The 18064-nt window shown below is 36.7% G+C and overlaps 1 long non-coding RNA gene across 1 annotated transcript; it reads right to left on the bottom strand.

The window, feature by feature from the left end:
* Positions 1-5546: 5546 nt before the first annotated feature.
* Positions 5547-17219, bottom strand: LOC114471590 (uncharacterized). Its single transcript, XR_003674990.1, has 3 exons — positions 17096-17219; positions 9813-9941; positions 5547-6628 (listed from the first exon to the last, which is right to left on the bottom strand). It is a non-coding gene; the product is annotated as an uncharacterized LOC114471590 (long non-coding RNA).
* Positions 17220-18064: the final 845 nt, after the last annotated feature.

The raw sequence follows: 18064 nt of genomic DNA, 5'->3' as shown, positions 1-18064 counted from the left end.
CCGTTCACCATCTACGACCGCTTTTTTCTATCCGAAGAATCCGTGCACCCTTCATTCTTTGGTTATTTCGTTTTAAAACCAAATCAAAATGACAAATAAACAGTGTGGTTATTTTGTTTTTCTGATTTAAAACCAATACAGAAAAACCAGATTCCGAGGCCAATCTGCTCTATTTGAGTCCACAAACAAATCATAGCATAGTTATGTTTTAAATGACACTAAACAAAACTCTCTTTTTCTTTAAATCCAAAATCAAGTTTTCACGATGAGTCTCTTGCATAATCCATGATTTTGTAAATGTAAATTATTTTGAGGGGAAAAAAAAAAACCTGTGAAAAAAGTAAAAATTACTTAACTAAATAATGGATGGATAAGTATACTAAAACAACAACAAAAATGTGTTGACTAGAATATACTTTTAATCCACTTTATTTATTTGCACTTTACTGTCGTCAGAAGGAGGAAACTAAGACTAAGTTGTAGTTTAAAGTAGTGAACATTTATATGTATATATTGTACTTGTTGATGGTCTCCTAAATGTACATATTGAATGAGCACTGCTGTGTTCTGACCTGTAGATGGCAGCAGAGATTCAGGGTTAGCTTCACTTCTCCAACCTGCTTATCCTCAGTCACGATGCTCATTGTTGATAACTCTAATCATTGCTCCTCACATCAGTCACAGGTAATTAATGCATCGTATCCATGGTGATACAGCTGTTTTCATGTTGAGGCCTGCAGATAGGAGCATATGGACGTCTTAGGAACACTTTGCATTGAACAAATTTAGCTTTAATTTAAATGCAAAATGATCCTAGTTCAGTTTTCTTTATTCTGGTGTGTAAATGTAGCCTCTGTTTTCCATACTTTATTCTCTCTCTCTGTTTTTCATCCACACGTGCCAAATGGTCAGCAATCCATGTCAACTATATATAGATGGCCAATATAATTAGCCCACCGATATTATCGGCTGATATTAGCAACAAAATATAATCACGTTTGACATTAGTATTTTTTTTTCTCACCGATATGTGCTGTGGTTTCAGACAATATAATAAAAACCAACATTTTCCAAAAATAGTGAATACATTTTGGGTTTTTGTATAGATATTTCTTTTTATTTGTGAAATAGATCCAGTAGTGCATCGTAATAAAAAAAAACCTTAACCTGTTACCGTATTTCTATTGAAATTCATATCATGTGATATGTGTGACATTAAAACAACTCAAAGTGGGGTTTTTTTTTGGTTGGAGGGGCGGTTACTTGCACACCAGGTTTACCTTGGTCATGGCTTCCTTCACAGACTTCTCCGTCCTCACATTTTATCTCCACTCGTCTATCCTTGGGTCTGGTGTGTTTTTTCTTCCCCTTCATGTTGCAGAAGCTAGAAGCTTAAATGAATCCCGCTCAGAACACTGGTTTACTTTCTTTAACTACTTACAGCCGCTGTTAGCAACTAACTGACCAACTTCCTCTCTCTTTTTGCGACCACTGGATGTAGTTCACCACCACAGCCAGAGAGTGGTGCTGTTCACCCAACTAAGCGTCTTCTTCTTCTTTTAGTTTAACTACAGTGCCCGTCGGAAGTACGCATTCGTGTGGGAGCTTAAGTAGAGTTAATTATGGCCAAATGAGTATGTGTTGGAAGGTTGGCTGTACAAAGGGGTGTACATACTCTGTGCTCTGTAGTGTTATAAAGGGGTTTAATTGCGGCTGCAAAATAAAACATTGTGTGCGATTTTCCTGGTTAAATTCTATGGGACATGAACATGATAAATATGCTTGTTTTTTTTTTTTTTAACTCACTTTTATATTTTTTGTTTGGTGTATTTTTCTGTAATGTATGTTTTTTGGAGTCATTATGTGTATTTGTGAATCTTTCTGTTGTGCTTTTGTATAATTATGGTTTTTGTTGCCATTGTAGTGTGATTCTGTTGTCATTTTCTGTATTTTTTGTACAAATATTTAATTTTGTGTATTTTTATGCATTTCTGTTGTAATTGTGTGTACTTTTAGTATAAATATTATTTATTTTTATGTTTTATTTTACACATTTAGTATATTTTTTTCTTATAAATTCTGTGTGTGTGTGTGTCTACATCCATCTTCGTGCATCCGCATTGTATTTTTCTGTAATGTATATTTTTTGGAGTCATGTGTATTTTTTATTCTTTCAGTTGTCTTTGTGCATTTTTTTGTGTTTTATTTTACTCATTTAGTATATTTTTATTATAAGTACTGTGTGTGTGTGTACAGGAGAAGCGGGTGCCCTGGCAGTGTTGGAAAAACTCTCATAAAGCAAGACAGAAAACAGTTGAGTATGCAGAGAAAATTACATTTAATAAATGTAATTTATACTCATATTCCTTCTAAAACAAGCATCACAGCTACAGTCCAACAGCTCGTGGGAGCGTTCACTAGTTCTCCCTGCCTTTGGTTTTTCTGTTGATCAACTCCCTGAAGCTGGACATGAGCTTTCTCTCCCTCTTCCTTCTCTCCTCCTGGTTTATTAAGGCTTGGGCTCGTATCTCGTCCCTATTGTAACCCTGGTTCTCCTTTCTAGGGTTAGGGTTAGGGTTAGGGTTGTCTGATACTAGCACATCTGGTATTCCCTGACGAGCAAAATGTGCTTTCAGCTTGTGGATTACTGTGGTGCTCTTGGTATCTGGTAGAAAAATCGACTTCCAGAAGTTTGAATAATAGTCCACAGTTATCAGGTAGTCCTTGTTGTTCCATGAAAACAGATCACTTCCTACTGTAAATCTGGTTCTCCTTTCTCAGACGCATGGCCTCCACACGACGGTGTCTGCAGGAACACGACATCCATCAACATCGAGGAGAAAAAGCTCAAAACAAAGCCCAAAACTCTGCTACTCCCAGTGATCTTAGACCAGAAGTGAACAACCCTTTACCACAGTTTCTGTCAAAATCTAAAAGGTCAAACTTTTAAATCTGGACTTAAGTTAGCAAATCATAAAATAAAATGATTGGTAGTTTTTTTTTTTGTAATGAAAATTGTCATTTTTGTAATGAACTTTGTCATGTAATTATTTCACATAAATCTTAAAAGTTATGGTTAAATATTTCTGTGAGTGTATGCAGAGAAAATTACATTTAATAAATGTAATTTATACTCATATTCCTTCTAAAATAAGCATCACAGCTACAGTCCAACAGCTCGTGGGAGCTTTCACTTGTCCTCCCTGCCTTTGGTTTTTCTGTTGATCAACTCCCTGAAGCTAGACATGAGCTTTCTCTCCCTCTTCCTTCTCTCCTCCTGGTTTATTAAGGCTCGGGCTCGTATCTCGTCCCTATTGTAACCCTGGTTCTCCTTTCTAGGACGCACGGCCTCCACACGACGGTGTCTGCAGGAACACGACACGACATCAAATCGGTCCCCCTAGGAACACCTATATACATAGCCCTTGACACATCCTTCCTCTTTTTTTTTTTTTTTTTAAATAAACATTCTGTTTTCAGTGCATTTTCTCAGTACTTGGTTCTGACAACATTCCAGTATTCTTGAACTCAAACACATAATACTTTCTCTAGTCACATATTAAAGGCATTTCCTTTCTTTTTTTTTTTCCAATGCATCTTCTGAATGTATCAGCATATAAACAAGAACACTTCAATGCAACCGCAGTATATAACCAAACAGTAAACAACCCATCACCGTCACCTACAGTAATCTTTCAGATATGCTGGTGTTTTTACCTGACGACCAGACCTAGTAGTAACAGTATCAGCATCAGCTCTCTCAGTAGTTACTACCGTCTGGGCCTCGGTCAAAGTCTCTGTATGTGTTGACGGAGCAGGTGGGCTGTGGCTGTGCCTGAGATGGCGACAATTTCTCCTCAGGACACCCCCAGACTCCAGTTTAACTTCGTACGATCTTGGCTCCACCGGTCTGAGCACTTTTGCAGTCCTCCAGGTTCTGCAAGGATCAAATGGTTGGACTCGCACACTGTCCCCTGCTTCAAGACAGTCCAAGTCTCTTGCTGTTCGGTTGTAGTATTTCTCCTGTCGTCGTTTATTGTCGATAAGTCCTTGTTTGTTGTTTGGCACTTTAGGTTCCATCAGAGACTCTTTTGTAGGGAGAAGGGTACGGGTTCTCCTACTCAAAAGTCTCTGGGCCGGACTAGTGTCAAGACCTTGGCTGGGAGTATTTCGATGATCCAGTATAGCCAAGTATGGGTCTTGTCCTGCAGCAGCTGCTTTTTTCATCAGTCTCTTTGCTGTTTTGACCGCAGACTCAGCTTTTCCGTTGCTTTGTGGGTATCCCGGTGAAGACGTTCGGTGAATAAATTCCCACTTTCGACTGAATGTCTTAAACTCCTGAGACGAATATTGCGGCCCATTGTCTGATACTAGCACATCTGGTATTCCCTGACGAGCAAAATGTGCTTTCAGCTTGTGGATTACTGTGGTGCTCTTGGTATCTGGTAGAAAATCGACTTCCCAGAAGTTTGAATAATAGTCCACAGTTATCAGGTAGTCCTTGTTGTTCCATGAAAACAGATCACTTCCTACTGTAAATCTGGTTCTCCTTTCTCAGACGCATGGCCTCCACACGACGGTGTCTGCAGGAACACGACATCCATCAACATCGAGGAGAAAAAGCTCAAAACAAAGCCCAAAACTCTGCTACTCCCAGTGATCTTAGACCAGAAGTGAACAACACTTTACCACAGTTTCTGTCAAAATCTAAAAGGTCAAACTTTTAAAATCTGGACTTAAGTTAGCAAATCATAAAATAAAATGATTGGTAGTTTTTTTTTTGTAATGAAAATTGTCATTTTTGTAATGAACTTTGTCATGTAATTATTTCACATAAATCTTAAAAGTTATGGTTAAATATTTCTGTGAGTGTATGCAGAGAAAATTACATTTAATAAATGTAATTTATACTCATATTCCTTCTAAAATAAGCATCACAGCTACAGTCCAACAGCTCGTGGGAGCTTTCACTTGTCCTCCCTGCCTTTGGTTTTTCTGTTGATCAACTCCCTGAAGCTAGACATGAGCTTTCTCTCCCTCTTCCTTCTCTCCTCCTGGTTTATTAAGGCTCGGGCTCGTATCTCGTCCCTATTGTAACCCTGGTTCTCCTTTCTAGGACGCACGGCCTCCACACGACGGTGTCTGCAGGAACACGACATCCATCAACATCGAGGAGAAAAAGCTCAAAACAAAGCCCAAAACTCTGCTACTCCCAGTGATCTTAGACCAGAAGTGAACAACCCTTTATCACAGTTTCTGTCAAAATCTAAAAGGTCAAACTTTTAAAATCTGGACTTAAGTTAGCAAATCATAAAATAAAATGATTGGTATTTGTTTTTTTTTTGTAATGAAAATTTTTATTTTGCTTTACAACTTTTTCAACAGCACTAACATCGAACAGTCAGACAGCAGTAGTAGAAGACATTTACCATTATTTCTTGGGTCCAAGGAATCACAACTAAAACAAATAATAAGATCTATGCATAGGTTCTGTAAGTGTATGAAAGTGTGTACAATAACACTTAGTCAAATATCTTTCCCCAAGATTTAGCAAAAACATCTGAATCGTCATTTAACCTTGCCAATAATTTTTCATATGAAACAATTTTCAGAATGTTATCCATCCACCTGTCAAAATCTGGGTAAGCAGGGTCTTTCCAGACACCCAGAATAACCCTGGCTGCAGCCAAAGTTCCCCCTTTTAAAACCATGTATTCACATTTGGTTATGCCTGGCATAACTGATTGATCACCTAATATACATAATCTTGGTGACCTGGGTATTCTCTTACCAATCCACCTCCCTATACAATCCAACACTTTTTCCCAGAATGGAAACACTTTGTGACATTCCCACAGTGCATGCATAAATGTCCCAGTGACCAACTGGCATTTCCAGCATTTATCATTTGCTATAAGCCCCATTCTTTTAAGTTTAGAAGGAGTGAAATACCATCTATGTATTAATTTATACTGAGTGAATTTCCCTCTGGCCTCTCTAGTATATTTACCTGAATCTAAAATTATTTTGTCCCATATTTCTTTATCAATATCACAGCCCAAATCTCTCTGCCAAATAAGCCTCAAGTTTTCACATACGTATATTCTTTCTTAAGTTATTAAACAATTTATAAAATAAAGCCGCCCTATGGGCTCCATCAGGTAGATTACAAAAATCCACAACTGGATTTGTTTCCCGTGTACACTTCCCTTTCATAATTCAATTTCTCAACTGTAGATATTTCCAAAAATTTCCCTTCCTTTCCAGGCCAAACTTTTCAATGATTGCATCAAAGGGCATAATCACTCCATCCTCATAAAGATCACCAATTGTGTGAATTCCCTTCTCACACCATTCCCTCCAATAAACAGTTCTCTTACCGATCCGTAAAATTGAATTATGTCACAATGAAGCATAAGGTTGTCTCAAGTGAGATATGTCACACAAAGTGTGCACCTCTTTCCAAACATGTTTTGAGTATATAAGAACCGGATTGCCTTGTATGTCCACGCCATTGGCATCAGTTGTTTGGGATAAGACATCCAGCACTTTAAAAGGGTCCACCAACTCTTCCTCAATCTTCATCCAACTTGGCTGTGGTTCTGCTTTCGTCCAGTGTTTCACGACTCTAGACATTTCAAATGCAAAGTTATAGAGCTTTACATTAGGAAGAGCCATACCTCCAAGTTCTCTTGAGGACCACATTTTCTTTATATTTATCCTTGGTCTTTTCCGGTCCCATAAAAATCTTTGACCATTTTTTCATATTGAACAAATATTTCGACTGGAAATTTCACCGGTAACATCATGGAAACATAATTGAACTGCGGAGCAATCACCATTTTAATCACATTAATTTTCCCCCACAGAGTAAGCTTTAATTTTTCCCATTTATCCAAATTAGTTTTAATTTTCAGGAGGAGGGGTTTCATATTCGTTTGCATTATTTCTTCTAGGTTCGGGTTTAATAATATTCCTAAATATTTCATACCTGATTGTAAAAATTTAAAGTTGAAGGCTGTGATATATTTAGAATAACATAGTGCATTAAGTGGCATAGCCTCCGATTTGCTCCAATTTATCTTGTAGCCCGACAGCCTGGAATAAGAGTCAACACATTCAAGTAAAGCTGGCAGAGAATGTTATGGGCCTATTAAAACCGCCAAAATGTCATCCGCATAAAGAAACAATTTCTGTTCTCTCCCACCAGCTCTTACACCTTTAATTTTTGTCTCGGACTGAATTTTCTGAGCTAGGGGTTCCAAAAAAATGGTGAAAAGCAGTGGAGACAGACTACATCCTTGCCTCATTCCCCTGGATAAATGAAAAAAATCTGATACCAGACCGTTTGTTAAAACAGCTGCTTTTGGACTTGAATAAATAGTCTTCACCCAATTAATAAACTCTGACCCAAAACCAAACCTACTAAGGACCGTCATAAGAAAACCCCATTCCACCCGGTCGAAAGCCTTCTCCGCATCCAGGGAGAAGGCCGCCACCGGTTCCAAATAAACCCTACTTTTGTGCATGATATGAATAAGTTTCCTCATGTTGTCTCCCGAACATCTACCCTTAATGAAGCCAACCTGGTCCCCATTAATGACAGAAGGCAGCACCTTTTCTAAACGCGATGCCAAAATATTTGTTTAAAATCTTACAGTCAACCCCCAAAAGACTAACAGGTCTATAATTTACTGGATCAGATAAGTCTCTATCCTTTTTAGGAATCAAGGATATCAGTGCCTCATTAAAAGAACCTGGTAAAGATCCTGATTCGTAAGCTTCTACATAAACTTTAAGCAATATTGAGCTCAAAATGTCAATGTATTTTTTATAATATTCGATTGGAAAGCCGTCAAGACCTGGCGATTTTCCATTTTTCATAGCTAAAATAGCTGCTCTTATCTCCGCTTCTGTAATAGGTGTATCCAATTGCTCTTTTTGACTAACAGTAAGTGTCGGTAATTCTAGGTTTGAAAAGAATATGTCCATTTCCTTATCACTGACAAGACCAGAAGATGTGTATAAATCCTGATAAAATGCCTTAAAAACCTGATTAATTTCTTTTGATGAGGTTATCACATGGTCTGCCTTTTGTATCATTGATATATTGCTAAGATTATCCTGCTGTTTTAGTTGTCTCGCCAATAACTTCCCATTTTTTTCCCCTCCCTCATAGAATTTAGTCCTTAATCTGAATAATGCATACTCGGCTTTCTTGTTATAGATATCATGTAATTGATATTTCATTTTACAGATAGTTTGATACTTTTCCTTTGAAAATGCTTTTGCCAGGTCCTTCTCTAATTTATGTATTTCCTTCTCCAATTTATTTTCTTTTTCCCGGTTATCTTTTTTCACCTTTGAGGCATGTGCAATTAATTTCCCCCGTATATATGCTTTGGATGCTTCCCAAACTGACGCCACCTTATCTGTTGAGCCCATGTTAATCTCAAAAAACATTTTGAGATCATCTGAAATCTCCTGACAAAACGATTCATTTTGTAACAACGTAGTATTAAGCCTCCAACGCCCCCTCTTTAACCTATCAACATTTAAGTTAATATGTAATTAATTCAACTGTTGAATGGTCACTAATAACTATTGTCCCAATTTCACACCCCACTACCGAGTCAATTAAAGTTTTGGATATCAAAAAGAAATCTATCCTTGAATATGTTTTATGACAAGTGGAGTAAAATGTGTACTCCCTTTCACCATGATTAACCAGCCTCCATATGTCCACTAAACTGATGTCCTCTGCCAGCATATGTATTGCCTCTCTATCCCGAGGTGAAGACAGGCCCCTTGGTTTACTTTTATCAATCATTCCATCCATCACTTGATTGAAATCTCCCCCCAAAATAACGTGTCCCTCTTTGTTACCTATTACACTATTAAGTAAATGAAAAAAATGTGGGTCCCCTTTATTAGGAGCATATACATTACACAATACAGTTCTTACTCCATTGATAAGTGCTTCTGCACAGATGATTCTACCCTCCTTATCATTATATTTCTTCAATAATACAAAGCTTAAATTTTTATTTATGAGAATCATGATGCCGTTTCTCTTACTGGAATATGAGCTATGTAATACAGTCCCAACCCAATCTCTTTTAAATTTGTGGGCTTCTTCATCCCCTGCAATATGAGATTCCTGGATGTATGCTATATCTGTGTTCTTTGTTTTCAAATATGACAGTACCTTCCTCCTTTTAATTGGATCTCCACACCCCTTTATGTTCCACGATGTTACTGTAATATACTTGAACATTATATCACATTAAGGGAAATATCAAGCACGTAAATCACAACTGTATAGACAATATATACATCAGAATACACAATACAAAACCTCGGCCCATATACTAATGACTGCTGTCTGAAACTTGAACATTTACAACACAAACACACTCCCCCGCTCATCAACGCAGAACACCGCTGACCAGCTCCACTAGTCCCCAACCTCCCCATCCCGAACATTAAATAGTCCGGGTTACCCTAATTTACTTGGTCCGTGAGACACTCACCCGTGCGACCGACGGCCCCACACCCCAAACAAACTCCCCCCAACCCATCAATTGCTGACCTTACATTGTAAGAAGGACAAGCTCTTCTTTATTCCCACAGCTTATGTTGACCGCTGCAAAAACCTTTCCGCCTCTCTCCCGTCAGTGAAGGCTTTCCTTTGACCATCCCAGGTAAACATTAACGTAGCAGGGTTTTTGTTGTTGTTTTGTGTTTTATTGCTGTTTTGTATATATTGTTTATGTCATTTTGCCAGTTACTTATGTCTGTCCTAGACGTACCTGCTGCCGCTCATGACGTGACCAGACTTCTCAAAGTCTGCAATCTGATTACTGGTGAGCCCGATTTCTCCTCTTCTGGGGATACGTTTTAAACTCTTGATGTTCTCCGGCGGCAGAGCAGGGCCGAAACTGGAGGAAGACAAATGGGATCAGGTTTACAAAACTATACTCACACAAGTAGAAGGAGGAAGACATCAAACAGGAACAATCAACATGCGTTGAGGAATCGTTCTGCTGCGTTTATGCTCAAAGAAAATATAACAAACAAAAGTAAACAGCATAATAAATATCAAAATAAAATTTGTTACGTTATTGCTCATTGTAGCCTCTTGAAACACCTTCACTCAGTAAAACTGACATAAACACTTCAACTTTCCCCAAATCTTTGAGTTTCTGTCAAAATCTAAAAGGTCAAACTTTTAAAATCTGGACTTAAGTTAGCAAATCATAAAATAAAATGATTGGTAGTTTTATTTTTTTTGTAATGAAAATTTTTATTTTGCTTTACAACTTTTTCAACAGCACTAACATCGAACAGTCAGACAGCAGTAGTAGAAGACATTTACCATTATTTCTTGGGTCCAAGGAATCACAACTAAAACAAATAATAAGATCTATGCATAGGTTCTGTAAGTGTATGAAAGTGTGTACAATAACACTTAGTCAAATATCTTTCCCCAAGATTTAGCAAAAACATCTGAATCGTCATTTAACCTTGCCAATAATTTTTCATATGAAACAATTTTCAGAATGTTATCCATCCACCTGTCAAAATCAGGGTAAGCAGGGTCTTTCCAGACACCAAGAATAACCCTGGCTGCAGCCAAAGTTCCCCCTTTTAAAACCATGTATTCACATTTGGTTATGCCTGGCATAACTGATTGATCACCTAATATACATAATCTTGGTGACCTGGGTATTCTCTTACCAATCCACCTCCCTATACAATCCAACACTTTTTCCCAGAATGGAAACACTTTGTGACATTCCCACAGTGCATGCATAAATGTCCCAGTGACCAACTGGCATTTCCAGCATTTATCATTTGCTATAAGCCCCATTCTTTTAAGTTTAGAAGGAGTGAAATACCATCTATGTATTAATTTATACTGAGTGAATTTCCCTCTGGCCTCTCTAGTATATTTACCTGAATGTAAAATTATTTTGTCCCATATTTCTTTATCAATATCACAGCCCAAATCTCTCTGCCAAATAAGCCTCAAGTTTTCACATACGTATATTCTTTCTTAAGTTATTAAACAATTTATAAAATAAAGCCGCCCTATGGGCTCCATCAGGTAGATTACAAAAATCCACAACTGGATTTGTTTCCTGTGTACACTTCCCTTTAAGTGGCATAGCCTCCGATTTGCTCCAATTTATCTTGTAGCCCGACAGCCTGGAATAAGAGTCAACACATTCAAGTAAAGCTGGCAGAGAATGTGATGGGTCTGTTAAAACCGCCAAAATGTCATCCGCATAAAGAAACAATTTCTGTTCTCTCCCACCAGCTCTTACACCTTTAATTTTTGTCTCTGACTGAATTTTCTGAGCTAGGGGTTCCAAAAAAATGGTGAAAAGCAGTGGAGACAGACTACATCCTTGCCTCATTCCCCTGGATAAATGAAAAAAATCTGTTACCAGACTGTTTGTTAAAACAGCTGCTTTTGGACTTGAATAAATAGTCTTCACCCAATTAATAAACTCTGACCCAAAACCAAACCTACTAAGGACCGTCATAAGAAAACCCCATTCCACCCGGTCGAAAGCCTTCTCCGCATCCAGGGAGAAGGCCGCCACCGGTTCCAAATAAACCCTACTTTTGTGCATGATATGAATAAGTCTCCTCATGTTGTCTCCCGAACATCTACCCTTAATGAAGCCAACCTGGTCCCCATTAATGACAGAAGGCAGCACCTTTTCTAAACGCGATGCCAAAATTTTTGTTAAAATCTTACAGTCAACCCCCAAAAGACTAACAGGTCTATAATTTACTGGATCAGATAAGTCTCTATCCTTTTTAGGAATCAAGGATATCAGTGCCTCATTAAAAGAACCCGGTAAAGATCCTGATTCGTAAGCTTCTACATAAACTTTAAGCAATATTGAGCTCAAAATGTCAATGTATTTTTTATAATATTCGATTGGAAAGCCGTCAAGGCCTGGCGATTTTCCATTTTTCATAGCTAAAATAGCCGCTCTTATCTCCGCTTCTGTAATAGGTGTATCCAATTGCTCTTTTTGACTAACAGTAAGTGTCGGTAATTCGAGTAGTGTTGTGTTCAAGACCACACTATCCGAGACCAAGACTTGCCGAGACCAGAATGCACCGAGACCAAGACAAGACCAAGACTTTCGGGAGCCGAGACCGAGGCCAAGACCAAGACCATGAACATTTTTTTTTTCCAATTTAAAAAAATCTACAAATAAATAAAATTATGGCAAGGTTCAACAGTTAAATAACATTCTCTCTTTAATTTTAGTTTATTTTAAATACATTTGACGGACAAAAAAGGTGCCTGCAAAAAATTAACTAAAATATTAAAACTACTACTGCTACTGATAAATTCACAATTATTCTACATATTTGAAAACAATATTTTTATGTCAGCTGAATGTACAGCAAGTGTTTTCACTTAGTTCACTTAGTTGATATAGTTGATATAGTTTAATTTGGTTGCTGTAATGTAACTAGGATATTAAATTAACAAAGGTTAACTGTATCTGTAAAAGTGAAACTTTCTGAAATAAAACTACAAACAAGTTGTCATCAGTCTAAAAAACAAAGAGCTACAGGTAGATGTGAAACTAAATAAAACAAACTCAAACCCTGGAACAGTCATGTGACAAATTAATCAATAGTTCTTGTTGAGAATTATTATTATTCTGGATACAGTGGAAACAGAAACTAGAAAAAATAATTATATTGTGAATCTGTTTATATTGTGGGGAACAAATTATATACATAAATGTAATTGGAGTCTAAAGATACAAAAAAAAACACCACTTTAAAAAGAAAATTAATATAAGACCTCTTTACAGTTATTTGGCTCATTCTGTGCTCGTGCAACTCTGCAGCGATGACGCGCTGGTGACGACATAAACCAAGATGGCGGCGGCCCGGACGACAGCCGACATTATGTAATAAAGCCTTAAAAGACATGGATATAATGAAAAGAGTGGATGGACAGAGGCATAAACATGCAGACTTTCACACAGACACACACAGACTTATTAAACACACACGGACTTATTAAACACACACGGACCTCAGTACACACGGTAAACGGAACAGGCTTCACCGCTCGGCTGGCACTAGGACCCAGAAGCAGAGTAAGTGCGTCCCCTATCCAGCCTTCACAGGCTGTAATATCATCAGTTTATCATTTTACCAGTTGTTAGAGCTACTGTCTTTACCAGGGAGATAATATTTATTCATGGTGATTTTTAACTGGGATTTTTACCGGTGATTAGTTCATGGCTTCCTTGCGCTCCGCGGTCCAAACTGACACCGTAGCCACACACACGTATGAGTGTGTCACACACGTCACTCAGTCACATTAAGGAAGGTTGTGGTCATTATACGGGGTGGATTAAATAATGAATAAAGGATTGTTTTATTCCGTTCTTCTCCGTGTTATTATCACATTTTAAGAAAGTTTAAAAATAGCAGGAATTAGTGCTGGTCTCGAACGGTCTTGACGGAAAATCCCGAGTCCGGGCAGCCCGAGTCCGAGACAAGACCGAGTCAAGATGCTTGAGAGTCCGAGACAAGACCAAGACCTTTAAAATTTGGTCTCGAGACCAAGACCGGTCTTGACCACCACAACACTACATGTGACCTAGAAATAGGTTGAAGGGAGGGTGTCTGTATTCATATCGGTCATGGGCTGTCTTCAAAATGGCAAACTTTGCACTATACACTACAAACTCAATGATTGATTTTGGAAAATAATCTAATTTTTTCCTCAATATTGCGATTGCGATTTAATATGCCGTTATTTGTTCAAGGGCCTCTTGTCATGTGTTTTTAAATGAACACAAGCAATAAATCAATCCGTTTCATAATAAACAATTTCAGATTCATTTAAACTTTAAATAAATATAAAATGTAATTTTTAAAGCACAGATTACAACAGTAAAGCAAACAAATCTGTGGCTTTACCTCTTAAACATATCGAACTAACTTCACGTTTCATGAAACATGGAAACATTTGACTGTACTTCTTAAACACTGTCTGAAATTAACAGGATATGAAAATAATAATTTAAAAAAATTGCTGCCTTTGCGATTGCATTAGTCTAGTGTTAGCATTCCTCTAACATTTGCACTAACCAAGAATTAGCAATTTGTTTGAAAAAATAGAAATGGGTTGGAAAAGTAGAAAAAAAAAAAGTTGAAATGGGTTAATAAAGTTGAAATGGGTTGCAAAAAGTCAAAATGGACTGAAAAAGTAAAAAAAAAAAAAAAAAGGGGTGTAAAAAGTAGAAAAAAGTTGGAAAAAGGTTGAAAGAAGTTTAAAAATCCCAGTATGAAAGGAAAACCAGTTAGAAGTCCAGTTTATACAGTATTATGTGTTAAAATCCCAGTAGGAAAGGAAAAACCAGTCAAACCAGTTAGAAGTCCAGTTTATACAGTATTAAGTAGTAAAAAGTTGAAATTGTTGAAATGTGTTGGAAAGGTTGAAAAAAGATGTAATGGGTTGGAGGCAGTAGCTGAACATGTTAAAGGTTCATTTGAATCATTTACAAAATGGCTGAAGGGGTTAAAAGTTCCAATAAGGGGAGAAAAGCACTGGGAGAACATGTAAATCACACAGAAAGGTGGATTTAAAAGATTAAGTCATAGGTGAAAGGTTAAATAATGGGCTGGAAGATACAAGTTTGATAAAAAGGCACTGGGAGAACATGTAAATCACACAGAAAGGTGGATTCATCATCAGGGCTGTCAGTTACCTAGTTACCATGGTAACAGCACTAATCACATGCACCTGTGGGGAGAATGTGTGTGCAGGATGACGAGGCAGAAACTAGCCTGTTACAGCCAGGGGGAACCTGTGTAAAACACATCACAACTGGAAAACTGTATAATTTACAGAAAAACTGAGCAGTCTGTGAGAATCACAAGGCTTTTGGCTACAAATGAGTTCAATTGTATGTTTTTAGGACAAAAGATGAGGCCAGGAGGACGAGAGAAAGACCATGGATTTTAAGCAGTGACCTGACGGTTCTCCAATGCAAACAAGCCTGTAGATTTGTAGGATTATGTCCACTTCAGGCTTAATAAATCAAAAACTGCTGAATTTATGGCAAAAAATGTGGTATTGTGAGTGGCTCAACACACATTTCTACTACTTTTGAGAAAATTAGGTCTTTGTGTTCAATATTTTGGAAGTTGTGACAATTTGTTTGCAGATTTTTTAGGATTAAAATAAGGGCTGCTACAATCCACTCTAATGTCAGGAATGTGAAGAGTTGGTGGGTGTGCTTGAAGCTTCATAAGTCAAAAACAGTTAAAGACAGAGAAAATGTGAAGACAGAATTTAAAAGACAACAGATTTGTGAACATTTTAGAAGTTGAATGGTTTAAATCGGTTAAAAAATGGCTGAACAGTGGAACTTCAAAGTTGGAGGGTTGAAAGTTGAATTTTCTCAAAAGTGGATGGGAAAATGAATGGGAAAGTGAAAAGTGGAAAAAATTAAATAGTTTAAAAAGTTACTAAAAAGTTGAAACATAGCAGAAGAGGGAAAAATTAGCTGAACGTTTTGACACCAAACTTGTTAAAATCGGTTGAAAACTGTTGGAGTTACTTGCGATGGCGGAAGAATAACTACTATAATAATAAAGTTTGTGGACCTATTATTATTATTATTATAATTACTTCAGCCACTGCTTGTAACAGAAAAAATTAACATTGACGCTAAAACATTTTGCAAATATATCACTGTCAATCTTTACTTCATACGAAACTACAGTACGCCAGTTAAGTCAACTATTCATCAGCATGCATGGCTATGCTGTACACCCCCTCGACGAACAGAGAAAGTTGGTCACACCAGTGCCACCACTGGATAAGTTTGTGTGGAGCCATGATAATATGACAATTTGTTTGCAATTTTTTTAGGAATAAAATAAGGGCTGCTACACTCCACTCTAATTTCAGGAATGTGAAACGTAAAAAGTTGAAACATAGCAGAAGAGGGAAAAATTAGCTGAACGTTTTGACACCAAACTTGTTAAAATCGGTTGAAAACTGTTGGAGTTACTTGCGATGGCGGAAGAATAACTACTATAATAATAAAGTTTAACGAATACAATAGTGAAGATGCCTCCTGCATCCTCACTAATAATGGCAATAACAAAATAACAAAGATAATCCAGTAACTGTAATACAATAATAAAAACAATAATAAACATAAAATAATAAGGTAATAGCAATATTAATAATACAATGAGAATACCAGTAACTATAAGATAAAAGGATAAAAAAACAAGAATAATATAAGAATAACAATACTACAATACAGTAGTAGTACAATTAGATAGAGCTATAATATTAATAGTGAAAGTAGTAATGGTTATAAAAAATTACAAATAAGAATACAAGAATAGCAATAACAATAATAAAGTAGTAGTACAATTAGATAGAGATATAATAGTAATAGCTATAATAATAATAGCAATAAAATATAGAGAGAATCCAGTAACTATAATACAATAAGAAAGATTAGATAAGGTAATAGCAATGATAATATTATAGTAACTATAAGATAAAATATTAATTAAGAATATAAAACTAGCAATAACAATAATACAGTAGTAGTACACTTATAAAATAATTATAGCAATAACAAAATACTATAATGAGAATCCATTAACTATAATACAATAATAAAAAAATAAAAAAACAATATAAGAAAATGAGGTAATAGCAATAATACAATGAGAATACCAGTAACTATAAGATAAAACAATAATAAGAAAGACTAATATGTAGTCACATCATTCATCTCTCCTTCTTTGGATGCAGCGTCTCGGTGTATTACCTCGAGCACCATGTGATAAGCTTTAGCTTAGCTTAGCTTTCTTAACTGCCGACATTAGAACTATGTGCATGTTAACACGGACTTTGGAGGTTTTTCTGCTATAAATGACTTGACTTCTCCAGCGTGAGATGCTCTGCTCCGGAGTAAAAGCCTCACGTGCTTTTGTTTTGCTTATGTGGTGAAAATATGAGCATTTATAATGCTGTGTTCACGGATAAACATGCATGTTTACTTACCAGAATAGTACGTCCAGCAACAATAATCACAGTGGAGCCGTGTTGTGGACCCTTCCGCTCACAAAAACGTTACATTCCTCTGAATGTTTTCTCAGCACAGCCTCCGTCCACAGTCGTGGAGACGAAGGAGGAAGTGAGTTTGTGACCCGAGATTTAAAGGAAGTTTGGAATCACGGGAATAATATTAAATAACCATGCAATATTAACTTAAATGACTTTTAGCGGTACAAAAACGTTTTTAATATTGACCTTTTTTTTTTTTTTTGTTAACCCAAACAAACTGCGACACGGTGACATCATGAACATATTATTGCTGAGCAGTTTTGAAAGGCATCACATACACACCCATCACATCCAGGCTGCTGATGAATCTTCCTAACTAAATACTTTCAATGTTTGAAATGACATGGTGAAATAGTGTGTCATGAAAATACACAGTCACTAAACTAGCTTCATTTTATTATCTAATATCTAATACAGTTGCCCTAAGCCGTTCACCATCTACGACCGCTTTTTTCTATCCGAAGAATCCGTGCACCCTTCATTCTTTGGTTATTTCGTTTTAAAACCAAATCAAAATGACAAATAAACAGTGTGGTTATTTTGTTTTTCTGATTTAAAACCAATACAGAAAAAACAGATTCCGAGGCCAATCTGCTCTATTTGAGTCCACAAACAAATCATAGCATTATGTTTTAAATGACACTAAACAAAAACTCTCTTTTTTCTTTAAATCCAAAATCAAGTTTTCACGATGAGTCTCTTGCATAATCCATGATTTTGTAAATGTAAATTATTTTGAGGGGAAAAAAAAAACCTGTGAAAAAAGTAAAAATTACTTAACTAAATAATGGATGGATAAGTATACTAAAACAACAACAAAAATGTGTTGACTAGAATATACTTTTAATCCACTTTATTTATTTGCACTTTACTGTCGTCAGAAGGAGGAAACTAAGACTAAGTTGT

This window comes from Gouania willdenowi, chromosome 10, assembly GCF_900634775.1.
Source record: "Gouania willdenowi chromosome 10, fGouWil2.1, whole genome shotgun sequence".
NCBI classification, from domain to species: Eukaryota; Metazoa; Chordata; class Actinopteri; order Blenniiformes; family Gobiesocidae; genus Gouania; species Gouania willdenowi.
The sequence above is the reverse complement of the archived record's forward strand: the minus strand, read 5'-3'. Positions and strand labels throughout refer to the sequence as shown.